This window comes from Puma concolor, chromosome A3, assembly GCF_028749965.1.
Source record: "Puma concolor isolate L17-30 chromosome A3, mPumCon1.1.hap2, whole genome shotgun sequence".
In the NCBI taxonomy this organism is placed as follows: domain Eukaryota; kingdom Metazoa; phylum Chordata; class Mammalia; order Carnivora; family Felidae; genus Puma; species Puma concolor.
The window spans coordinates 15,816,725-15,827,971 of NC_141669.1; the positions used below are offsets into that span (position 1 = coordinate 15,816,725).

At 52.8% G+C, this 11,247-nt stretch overlaps 1 long non-coding RNA gene across 1 annotated transcript; it reads left to right on the forward strand.

Moving 5' to 3' along the window:
- Window positions 1-4,892: 4,892 nt before the first annotated feature.
- LOC147582276 (uncharacterized) lies at window positions 4,893-8,373 on the forward strand. Its single transcript, XR_015248916.1, has 3 exons — window positions 4,893-5,295; window positions 5,953-6,054; window positions 7,994-8,373. It is a non-coding gene; the product is annotated as an uncharacterized LOC147582276 (long non-coding RNA).
- The last annotated feature ends 2,874 nt before the right edge of the window (window positions 8,374-11,247 follow it).

Genomic DNA, 11,247 nt, shown 5'->3' on the forward strand with positions numbered 1-11,247 from the left:
GTTATGAACAGAGAGGGAGGGTGGCAAACCCTGAGAGACTCTTAAATACAGAGAACAAACTGAGGGTTGATGGGGGCGAAGCAGGGGAGAGGGGAAAATGGGTGATGGGCACTGAGGAGGGCACTTGTTGGGATTGAGCACTGGGTGTTGTATGTAAGGGATGAACCACAGGAATCTGCCCCCCAAACCAAGAGCACACTGTACTCACTGTATGTTAGTCAATTTGACAATAAACTATATCTAAAAAAAAAAAAAAGAGAGAGAGAGAGAGAGTCTGACTCTTGATCTCAGTCAAGTCTTGATCTGAGTTCAAGCCCTGTGTTGGGCTCGGCTCAGCTCAGCGCTGGACGTGAAACCAATTTAAAAATAAATAGATGAATAAATGAATAAATAAATACAATTTTAAAAAAGAATTTGACCTAAAGAAAATAAGTAGAAAATAGTACAACTGTCGTGCAGAAGATATGGCAAACATCTTTAAGGTGGTAAGTAAATCATCCAAGTTTGGGGTGCGGGGTAATGGTGAGGTTTAAATGACATAACATATGCAAAGTCTCAGCCCATTGCCTGGAACACAAAAAGGGCTCTCTCAATGACTTGTGACAAAAACTGTGGTTACCTTCAAGTTAAAGTTGCCAGATTCAACAAATAAAATCAGAGGGCACTCAGTTAAATGTGAATTTCAGATAAACAATGAATAGGATAAGCATATCCCATGCAGTGTTTGGGACATACTTGTACTGAAAAAAAAAATTATTCATTGTTTAACTGAAATTCAAATTTAACTGAGCAACGTTTGTTTTATCTGGCGATTCCATCTCACCCGCTTTCCCTGGAATGAGGAAGAGCTGAGACACAGCGTGGGGAACCTGGATGTCATCAAGGTAGCTGGGCAGAAGATAATGAGGGAATGAGGAAGCCCCTTGGGGGGCTGGAGAACCTATGCCCAGGAGCAGCCTCCAGCCCAGGCACTGCACCCCCAGCCCCCATTTCCCCCCAACCCTGGGACAGACCCCTGGACAGACTCTCCAGTCTCCTGCCTCCCCAGCTCCCGGTGGCTGTGATGTGGCCTGGGAGGGAAGTGTTGCTGGGGCAGCATATTATAGACAGAAAGGATCTTATGAACACACGGGAGTCTCCTGTGTGACTTTAAAGGTTTACCACAGGGACCTGGGCCCATAAACACTCAGACAAAGAGGTTTTATGAGTGTTGGGCTGAATGCATCCTTCCCTCACCTCCTCCCCCCTCCCCATCTGAGCCAGGCCAGGGAAACTCTTCTGTCCATAGAAGGGCACAGGGAGCTCCGGATGTGTCACGTGTCCTTTTACCACCCTCCCTGGCCATGCTGAGCAAGATCCAATCCCTCCCCTCCACCACCCTCTACTACACACACACACACACACACACACACACACACACACAGTGTAAGCTATAGCAAAACATGCCCCCTCACTTCCATTTGCTGCCTCAGCTCTTTGAGGGGGTGGGGGACACCTCAAACCAAGAGTTTCAACCAATCTCTGGGATGACAGGCCAGCTCACTCGTCGCTCCCAGCAGTCTACCCAGCAGCACCCAGCAAGAGGACGTCGTTGTAACTACACAGGCCTGGATACTTGATTCCCACCCCTCCCATAGAGCTTCTGTGCTTTACAGCAGACCCCACTTAAACTCTCTGAATCTCCTGGGGGCTGACACCGTCTGCCATTTGTATCACAGGAAAGATGGGTTTAAATGGAATTCACTCGAGACAGCAGGAGAATTTCACATTCTCTAGGGAGAAAGACCTCAAAAATCTGTGGGTCCTCATGTCTGGAAAATGGCGACTCTGATTCACACCAGGCCAAGAACAAAGAGATTCGTGAGCCCAGTGTGCCTTCTGTTTGTCCCATGGCACTGCTTAGCCCCATTACTCACACACAGACCAGGGTGACACAGCCGCTACAGTGCTTACTCATGCACTGCTTATCCCCTGGGTGTCTGCTGTGTGGGTGTGGGGGTGTGGGTGTGTCCTCCCCAGACAGACTGAAGCCCCTCTATGGTGGAAAGATCCTCTTGTTCCTTTGTGGCTCCATGGATACACAGGAAGGACATAGCAATAACTGCCCACCCTGCTCAGAACTTCTGGCTCCAGCATAGCTCACCCGAGGCGAGGGTGTGTGTGTGTGTGTGTGTGTGTGTGTGTGCGCGCGCATGTGCACACACAGACGTGTACACCAACCCCCCATGTCCAGCCCCGACGTCAGCTGTTAATCACCTTATTATTGCACACCTTTCTATCTGTCCATCAGGTGCAGACACAGAAGCCTGAAGCAAACCCACTCATTTATGTCTGGGTAATGTCTACCAGCCTCTGCAGAGGCCTCGCTGGAAAGGGGATCTGCCCTGTCCCTCCACGCCATTCCACTCACCCCTTTCTTCTCACAGCGCCCTCCTTTTGCACATCACAGGGAAGCAAGCCCCCCTCCCGCTCGGGCCTCTCTCTTCCGTCCCCTGGCACGGCCACTCAGGCTCTTGGCTCCTCTCCCTTCTGGCACCACACTGACCCTTGTCCCCTGACCACTGGCTTGTGTTGTCAGCCATTCTGCTGCACCTGTTCTCACTCGAACTGTGCCCCGAGGGTGGGAGTCCGATCTCAGATCCCACAGCTACACTTCTCCAGGATAAACAGCCCACTGGCATTGCCACAGTGGGCCACCTATCAGCATGTAGCCAGCATGAAATCGTGCCCAGGGGCCTTATCTCTCTTCGCCTTGAGTTCAATGCCCCATTTATTAACCCAGCTTTGGTGTGTGCCAGGGATACAGGTGTGGGCAGGAGAAGAAATGTGGGCAGCGTAGGAAGGAAGAAAAAACCCACCCCACCACTTGGGGACACATGCGCACAGTGGGCACTGCCAGCCTGCCCAGGTCTTGTTGCCCGGCCTCCTGAGGCTGAGCATGAGTTAGCTTTCAAACCGAGGAAAGTGAGAGGCTCGGAGAGCATTTGTCGCCAGCACTGCAGAGCAAGCAGGGAGGCAGGAGCACTGGAGCCCGGGACCAGCATTGAACCAGGACAACAAACCCTCCCCAGCTTATAAAGTACCGCCCCCCACGCTGCACCTCCCCTGTCCCCAAAGCTGTGTGGCAATTCCAGGCAGCAGGGGGGCCAGGAGCGGAGGACCCAGAGGAAGCAGCAGAGCCCCCTCGGGAGAGCTGTTCTCCTGAGGTGTCCCCCTCATGCCCACAGTCAAGTCTATGCCCCAGGGAAAGCCAGGGCCCTGGTCCTTACAATCTCTGGGCATGCCTGTGTGAACAAGGGTCCCGGGGGGGGGGGGGGGGCCTCACGGCCAGGGGAATGTCATCCTCCCTGCTTCCCTGCTTCGCCCTGCTCTAGCTATGGGCCACACCCCACTCTCGTGAAGATGCCATCCCTGTCTCTGAAGCATGTGGCTTCAGGGCCCTTCTGGCCTGGGAGTGACACTGAGGCATGGCCGTGTCACACAGCACAAGGCTGGCCTGCTTTTGCATCAGGGTAGCTTCATGACCTCAAGCCAAGGCATCTTATGGTGGGGGGCAGGGGTGGGGGAAAGGATGCACGTGTGAGAGTCCCAGCCTCCACGTGGAGACTGACCCAGCTGCCCGCGGCTCCTCCCATAGCCCGGTCCTGGGTCTGACAGGCTGCTTTTATGTTGACAGCTAAGGTTTATAGATATTTCTGCAGCAGCAAGTTAAATCGCATCTGCTCGGGCAGATATCCAGGCCCAGGGTAAGCAGGCAGATGGAGCAGCCAGGGCCCTGGGGTCCAGAGGCCCTGGCAGGCAGGCCTTCCTGCTGTAAAGCCCTATGTCTAATAGGAAATGCAGGCTGGCAGAGAGGCAGGGGCGGCCAGCGCTGCTTCCTTCAGGGTCTCAGTGCCTCAGACGACTCAGCCTGTTCTTTGGTAGCCTCTTCACGTGGATTCTGAGTTCTGGGTCTGGGCAAACCCCTTTCTGGGAAAACAGAACTGATATCAGACTATGGCTTGTGGAACGAGACAGGCAGGAAGAGGGAGGGCCCCTTCTGCCAGCTGTGACCAGGCAGGGGATCCAGAAAGCTGGCCCAGGAGGCAGCGCACGTCGGAGCAGTGAGTGGGGAGCTGGTGGGGAGACCAGCCATGGGCCCCCGTCCTACAGGACTGGCAGTGCTGGGCACATTATTGATCATGGAAGGTAGGGCTCAAAGCAGACAGGGACCTCAGAGCTAGGTTGGAGGTGAGAGTGCTTCCCCTCGGGATCTCCTCTCCCTACTGGGAAGGCAGAGAGGGGCTCCCCCTCCGGTCCTTCTGCCACCAGCACAGCAAGCTTTGGTGGGGCCATTTCATTTCACAGCCAGCCCCTGCCTTGGTCCCAGGCTATGTGATGAGATGCTCAGAGACCTTCAACACACAGAGAGTGGACACCTCGCCTAGTACAGCCTGTGTACTAAGCTCTGGGGTTACTGAGTAAATGAAATACAATGTCTTCCTGGTTGTGGAGAGTAGGAGCAACACACAGATTGTGCTGAGGAGCAAGGGTAACGGAATGCAGAGCTGGTCCAGGAGGCACAGAGGGCAGGTCCCAGCCTCAGGGTGAGAGTACAGACCCCAGAAGGCAGAAGGGCAGGCTGTGGATCCTGTGGGGACCACCATCACCCAGCCCAGTCTCAGCCCAGAGTTCCCAGACCCCCCCTCACTCCCTCCATCCCTTCCTGAGAAGCCTGTCATGGGCAACGGCCAACAGGAAAAAGAAAACCCTCCCTCTCAGTGCTCCCTCACAGAGCCTGTTTCTGGTCTGGGGACACAGGCCCCCCTCCAAGGAACCAGCCAATTGGCTGGGCTGGGGTGATTGACGCTCTGCCCCTCCAGAAAACCCAGAGTGACTTAGCTAAACAAAGCTCCCAGCAGGCTGACCAGGTTATCCTGTCCCGTGACCAACGGTCGCTCACACCAGCCCAGTTTCCAGATCACAGATTACCTTCATGGACTGCCTACCACGTGGAAGGTATTGTGCCGGGAGGGGCTTACAACATCCCTCAGAGACAGGCAGTGTGTCAGGTTATCACCTAACACTGCAGAACTAACCACCCAAAACACATTTACTTTGCCTGGGAATGTGCAGAGTGAGCAGGGCTCAGCAGGGCCAGCTTGTCTCTGCTCCACTGGGCATCAGCTCGAAGGCCGAGTTCAGTCATCATGTAGGGCCACTCACGTGCCTGGTTCTGGCCTGGTAAGAGCCAACAGCTGGGGGCAGGAACAGCTGGGACTCCTCACACACACCTTTCTCCATGGCAGCTGCTGGGTAAGTAGACTTTTTACATGTGCTCGGGGCTCCTGGGGCAAGTGTCATGGGCAAGAGAAAGATGGGCAGACACCATGTCCCCTTTTCTGACCTAGAATCGGGGGCCACATAGTATCATTCCTGCCTCTATTCATTGGAAGCATGTCTTCAAAGCTGCCCCATATTGAAGGGAGGACAATTAGATTCAGTCTTTTGATGGGAAACATGTCAAAGAACGTGTGAACATGATTGTGAACATGTTTTTAACTCACCACACAAGACAAGGGTTATTGTCCCGTTTCAGAGAGGGTCTTAGTTGGGGCATCTGGCTGGCTCAGTCAGCAGAGCATGTGACTCTTGATCTTGGGGTCATGAGTTCGGGCCCCACGTTGGTCTCAGAGAGGCGCTTAGAATAAACTGGCTTGTCGAATTCACACGGTAATTTGGAATTGAGTGAGAACTCTAAGCCACGGCTCCAAGACCAAGCCTTCCTTCTATCCACCACCTGGTTCAGTGACAAAGGGCTCAGAGTTCTTAGAGCATCTGACGAAACCTATGGACAATTTTCTCGGGGGAAAAGTGTACACATATAAAAACGCGTGTCTGTGAGATTGTGTGGGCACTCCCTCTTTCTCGTCCAGCATGTAAAAAGCTACAAGCGGCCACTCCTAACAACAGGTAAAGAGCTGCAAACACTGAACACTCAACAATCCTTCCTAGATCCTTCAGAGGTGGGGTCACCGGGCAAACCATGGCCCCCAGAACCAGAGAGACAGACAGGTGAGTGCCGTGAACACAGTGCAGCTTCCAGAATACACTGGAAGCAGTGGTGGGCAGTGGTGGGCAGTGCTGGTACAGGCACTGGACCAGAGAGATTGCTGGAGCCTGAGAGAGAAGAACTACAGGGGACCCGGTTGCGGGGGGGGGGGGGGGGGGGACTTTTGTCAGTTTTATCTCCAAGACCTCCCAGGTTTCCACAGTGAAAAGGAAAGAAAAATCCCCTCAAACTTGCTTCCAGCAGGGAGATGAGAAAAGGAACCATTTTGAAAGCGCCTCTTAACACACCCTGCCCTGGGGGAAACTAGTTAAGCACAGCCTAACCTGTGGGGATTTTATCTGAGTCTAACTGACCTAGGAAAAGGGAACTACCCAGTTCAGCCCAGTCTAGCCATCTTGTCCCACCTAAGTGGGGAGGAAAAAATGGAGAAACATTTGCGAAGTTCACAGCCCAGAGGCATAGGCTCGCTGAAAGATGGAGACCTAATCACAGGACTATAGAATGTTCCCCTCACTCCATGCGTCACAACCATATCACTAAAGACCTACTTATAGCAATTTCTTTTACCCAATGAATCATACAGCTGTCAAGAAAAAATTAAGGGCATACTAAAAGACAAAACACAGTTTGAAGAGACAGAATAGGGGTGCCTAGGGGCGCCTGGGTGGCGCAGTCGGTTAAGCGTCCTACTTCAGCCAGGTCACGATCTCGCGGTCCGTGAGTTCGAGCCCCGCGTCAGGCTCTGGGCTGATGGCTCAGAGCCTGGAGCCTGTTTCCGATTCTGTGTCTCCCTCTCTCGCTGCCCCTCCCCCGTTCATGCTCTGTCTCTCTCTGTCCCAAAAATAAATAAACGTTGAAAAAAAATTAAAAAAAAAAAAATAAATAAAAAGAATAGGGGTGCCTGGTTGGCTCAGTCGGTTAAGTGTCCAACTTCGGCTCAGGTTACGATCTCACAGTTTGTGAGTTCAAGCCCCGCATTGGGCTCTGTGCTGACAGTGTGAAGCCTGCTTGGGATTCCCTCTCTCCCTCTCTCTCTGTCCCACACCCTGCCGGCTCATGCTCTCTTTCTCTACCTCTCAAAATAAACATTAAAAATTTTTTTGGGGGGCGCCTGGGTGGCTCAGTCGGTCAAGCGGCCGACTTCGGCTCAGGTCATGTTCTCACGGTCCGTGAGTTCAAGCCCCATGTCGGGCTCTGTGCTGACAGCTCAGAGCCTGGAGCCTGTTTCAGATTCTGTGTCTTCCTCTCTCTCTGACCCTCCCCCGTTCATGCTCTGTCTCTCTCTGTCTCAAAAAAAAGAATAAAAGAACGTTAAAAAAAAAAATTAAAAAAAAAATTTTTTTTGAACATCTATAAGTAAGATGCTAACAACTCAAAAGAATAGACACCATCCAAGAACAGACAGACAACGTACAGAGAAATGGAAAGTCTAAGAAAGAACCGATAGAAATGCTAACAATCAAAAACACTAATAGAAATGAGGAATGCCTTGGATGGGTTTATTAGTGGACTGGACACAGCTGGGGAAGGTAGGGAATGTAGCCAATGGTATCGTAGCAGCGTTGTGTGGTGACAGATGGCGGTTACGTTAGTGGTGAGCACAGCATAACGCAGAGTATTCAAATCACTGTGTTGTACACCTGAAACCAGTGTAACATTGTGTGTCAGCTATATTTCAGTTTTAACAATTAAAAGGATTTGCTCGAGGATATCTCAGTAAATTCTGGGGAGCAAACCAGTGTGACCCCAAATCAGGCTAATCAATCGTCAGCTCCACACGCTCCCAGCACAGCCACCTCAGCCAGGGCAGCTAGGGCACAGCCAGGAGCACATTCCTGACCCCGCACCTGCCCGGCACCCTGGAGGCCTCTCCTGGGGCCCAACCTTGGGGCTCCGGGGAAGGCCTCGCTTGTGGTCACGCTCTGGGGCTTTCCTCTGCAGGTGCCACCATGGTGCTGGGTCAACAGGACATCACATGGAAGCAAAGGAGGAGTCCCCTCCCTGTTCCCCATGTGGATGGCCTCCTGGGGCCTGAAAGGAGAAAACCAGAGCCCTCAAAGCAGCCACCGGTCTCCTCATGCCCGGGAGCAGACTGGCCAGGGTCCCAGGGCAGCCACACCACAGAACGAGAGTCCTCTTGGCCTTGATACAGCGAGGGGTAGTATGGTGGGTCCCGGCCCTCCTTTCCTTCCGATCACACGTGAGGGAGGAGTGTGAACATCGCCAGCCCACAGGGGAAAGAGGGGTTGAAAAGTCCTTTGGCAATAAACAACCCCCACTCATCCTTGCTGTCGAGAAGCCTGTGTGTAGTAGAAAACAGAGAGGCTCGGGGCGCCTGGGTGGCGCAGTCGGTTGAGCGTCCGACTTCAGCCAGGTCACGATCTCGCGGTCCGTGAGTTCGAGCCCCGCGTCGGGCTCTGGGCTGACGGCTCGGAGCCTGGAGCCTGTTTCCGATTCTGTGTCTCCCTCTCTCTCTGCCCCTCCCCCGTTCATGCTCTGTCTCTCTCCGTCCCAAAAAATAAATAAACGTTGAAAAAAAAAAAAAAAAAAGAAAACAGAGAGGCTTTATACATGGAAACTTGTGGTACAGTCCCTGGCACCGGCCACATGACCTTCAGCAGGTCCCACTCTGGCCGTGTCTCCTGATCTGTACTTAGGGCTGGAGTGAAGTGGAATATCCCACATTTGCAGGATGGAAAGGGAAGGGTCCCCTAAACAGACTCGCTGGGTGATACTGACAGCGAGTTTCTTTGGTATTCCTATGGGAATCCTTTTAGGTGAGTAGCCTTGCCCAAAAGTTTTCTTTTCCTCTTTTATTCATTTGGAGAGGTGATGGTGGTGAAGAAGGGGAACCTCCAGGGCAAGAAGAGTTTGGCTAAGGGGTAGGGAGAACGTGGCACCAGGGACGGATTTCACCCCATTTCGTCCCCTGGGCTAGTTTTTGAGGCTGTTACAGGGCTACAGAGGGTTACAGAAGGGTTACAGACAAAAACTGAAAGAGTTTTGTTTCTTTTTCTCTTCCTGAAATAACGAGCTTTATGACAGCTTGGACATCAGCTGCTTCTTACCTTAAGGCCCAGGTGACAAAATGTGGTGCAAATTGGAAGGAGAGAGGACCTCGATGTGTGGCCCAGCCCCGAGGTGGTGCCTCAAGTGTTCTCCCGCTTTGGGACACCTGAGCAGCGGTAGCGGAAGGAGCAAGTGACAAAGGTGCCAGCAGGCGGGTCAGATGCCCACTGGGCCTGCCGGGAGAGAAAGCAGCAGTACCTAGCAGGTGCGACCCACACTCGAGCACACGTCAGACACAGTGGGGGTGGGGTGACGCCGTGCTGCCCGGAAGTCCTGCCGTGGTGTGGAGCCGTGAAGGTCTCGTCTGTGCCATAGGGTGGTGGGAGTGGAGCGTTCCCACGGGGAACACTGACAGAAGTTTTAAAAAGGGATGTGCAGAGGCTCCTGCGTGGCTCATTCGACCGACCATCCGACTTGGGCTCAGGTCACGATCTCACAGTTCATGAGTCCAAGCCCCACATGGGGCTCTGCTGTGACAGCGCTGTCTCCCTCACTGTGTCTGCCCCTCCCCACCTCCTCAAAAAATAAACATTTGGGGCGCCTGGGTGGCGCAGTCGGTTAAGCGGCCGACTTCAGCCAGGTCACGATCTCGCGGTTCGTGAGTTCGAGCCCCGCGTCGGGCTCTGGGCTGATGGCTCAGAGCCTGGAGCCTGTTTCTGATTCTGTGTCTCCCTCTCTCTGCCCCTCCCCCGTTCATGCTCTGTCTCTCTCTGTCCCAAAAATAAATAAACGTTGAAAAAAAAAAAATTTAAAAAAAAAAATAAATAAACATTTAAAAAAGAAGGAAAGAAAGGGATATGCAGAGAGCAAGTGAAGCTGTAAAAAGCAAGAGAGTAAAATCTCACATTCAGTTGGGAAACTGATGTGGAACTAGGCTTTGAATGACCAGGACGCCTGAGACACAGACAGACAGACAGAAGTCAGCTCGTTGCAGGTGGAGGAAACACCTGATATGGGTACATGAAAAATGCTCCATTCTTTTTTTTTTTTAATGTTTATTTATTTTTGAGAAAGAGAGAGAGAGAGAGCATGAGCAGGGAAGGGGCAAAAAGAAAGAGAGAGACACAGAGTCCGAAGCAGTTTCTAGACCCTGAGCTGTCAGCACAGAACCCGATAAGGGGTTCGAATCCATGAGCCCTGAGATCATGACCTGAGCTGAAGTTGGACGCTTAAACAACTGAGCCACCCAGGTGCCCCGGAAGTGCTCCATTCTGGGTATGGTCATTGCAAAGTTCCTACAGGAATATTACAAGTCTCTGACAGGGTGTTTTGCAGAACTTCTGTGGGGTTACTGCAATATCAGGGTGACGTGGGGATGCTGGATTACTGCTGACCTGCTGAGGGTAGAGAATGTCCCCAAAGGCTGGCGTGGACATCCTCTGACATGTGACTTTATTCCTGGTGTCAGAGATGGGGAAGTTTGTCTCTGGGCCCAACAGCAGCCCAGAAAGGCTCAGGAGGGCAGAAGGGGAGTCAGCCTTGGCCTATGGAAGGCATTGTCAGAAGGAGAACAGCCAGGGACCAAACAGGGCCCTGCTCACAAGCTGCACTCTCCATTTGGTTGCCACTGGCCACATTTCACAATTTATATTGACATTAATTAAAAGTTAGCAAAACTTAAAATTCCATTCCTTAGGCACAATAGCCACATTGCAAGTGCTTAACGGCCACCTCTGGCCAGAGGTTATGTGGTGGATGGTGCAGACATAGAACGTTTTCTTCATCATCACCAGAAAACGCTGCTACAACACTGAAGAAAGTCAGATGGAATGAGAGGCAGTGCTCAAACCCTCTGGAAGTGAGCCAGATGCGGAGGAGTGGGTCATAGAGGAGGCCTTGAAAGACCAGCAGCCCAGAGCAGGGCCCACCCCCAGGCCCAGGTCCTCTTTCCTGGCCCTCCCAGGCAGCCCTGAGGCCTGTCTGCAGCTGTCCCCACCACTCAGGGGCAGAGAATGGGCTTGCGGGGACCTGCGAGGAGCTGACCGGGTGCCAACACAAGGCCCAGCTGGGGTGGGGCCAGCAAAAGCGCCGCCCACCTGCCCACACCCCAGAAAGCTTTGCAGACAAAAAACCTAGCTGGGGAAGGGAGCCGGCTGGGAGCTGCAGGTGAGTCTGGCTGCCTTCCG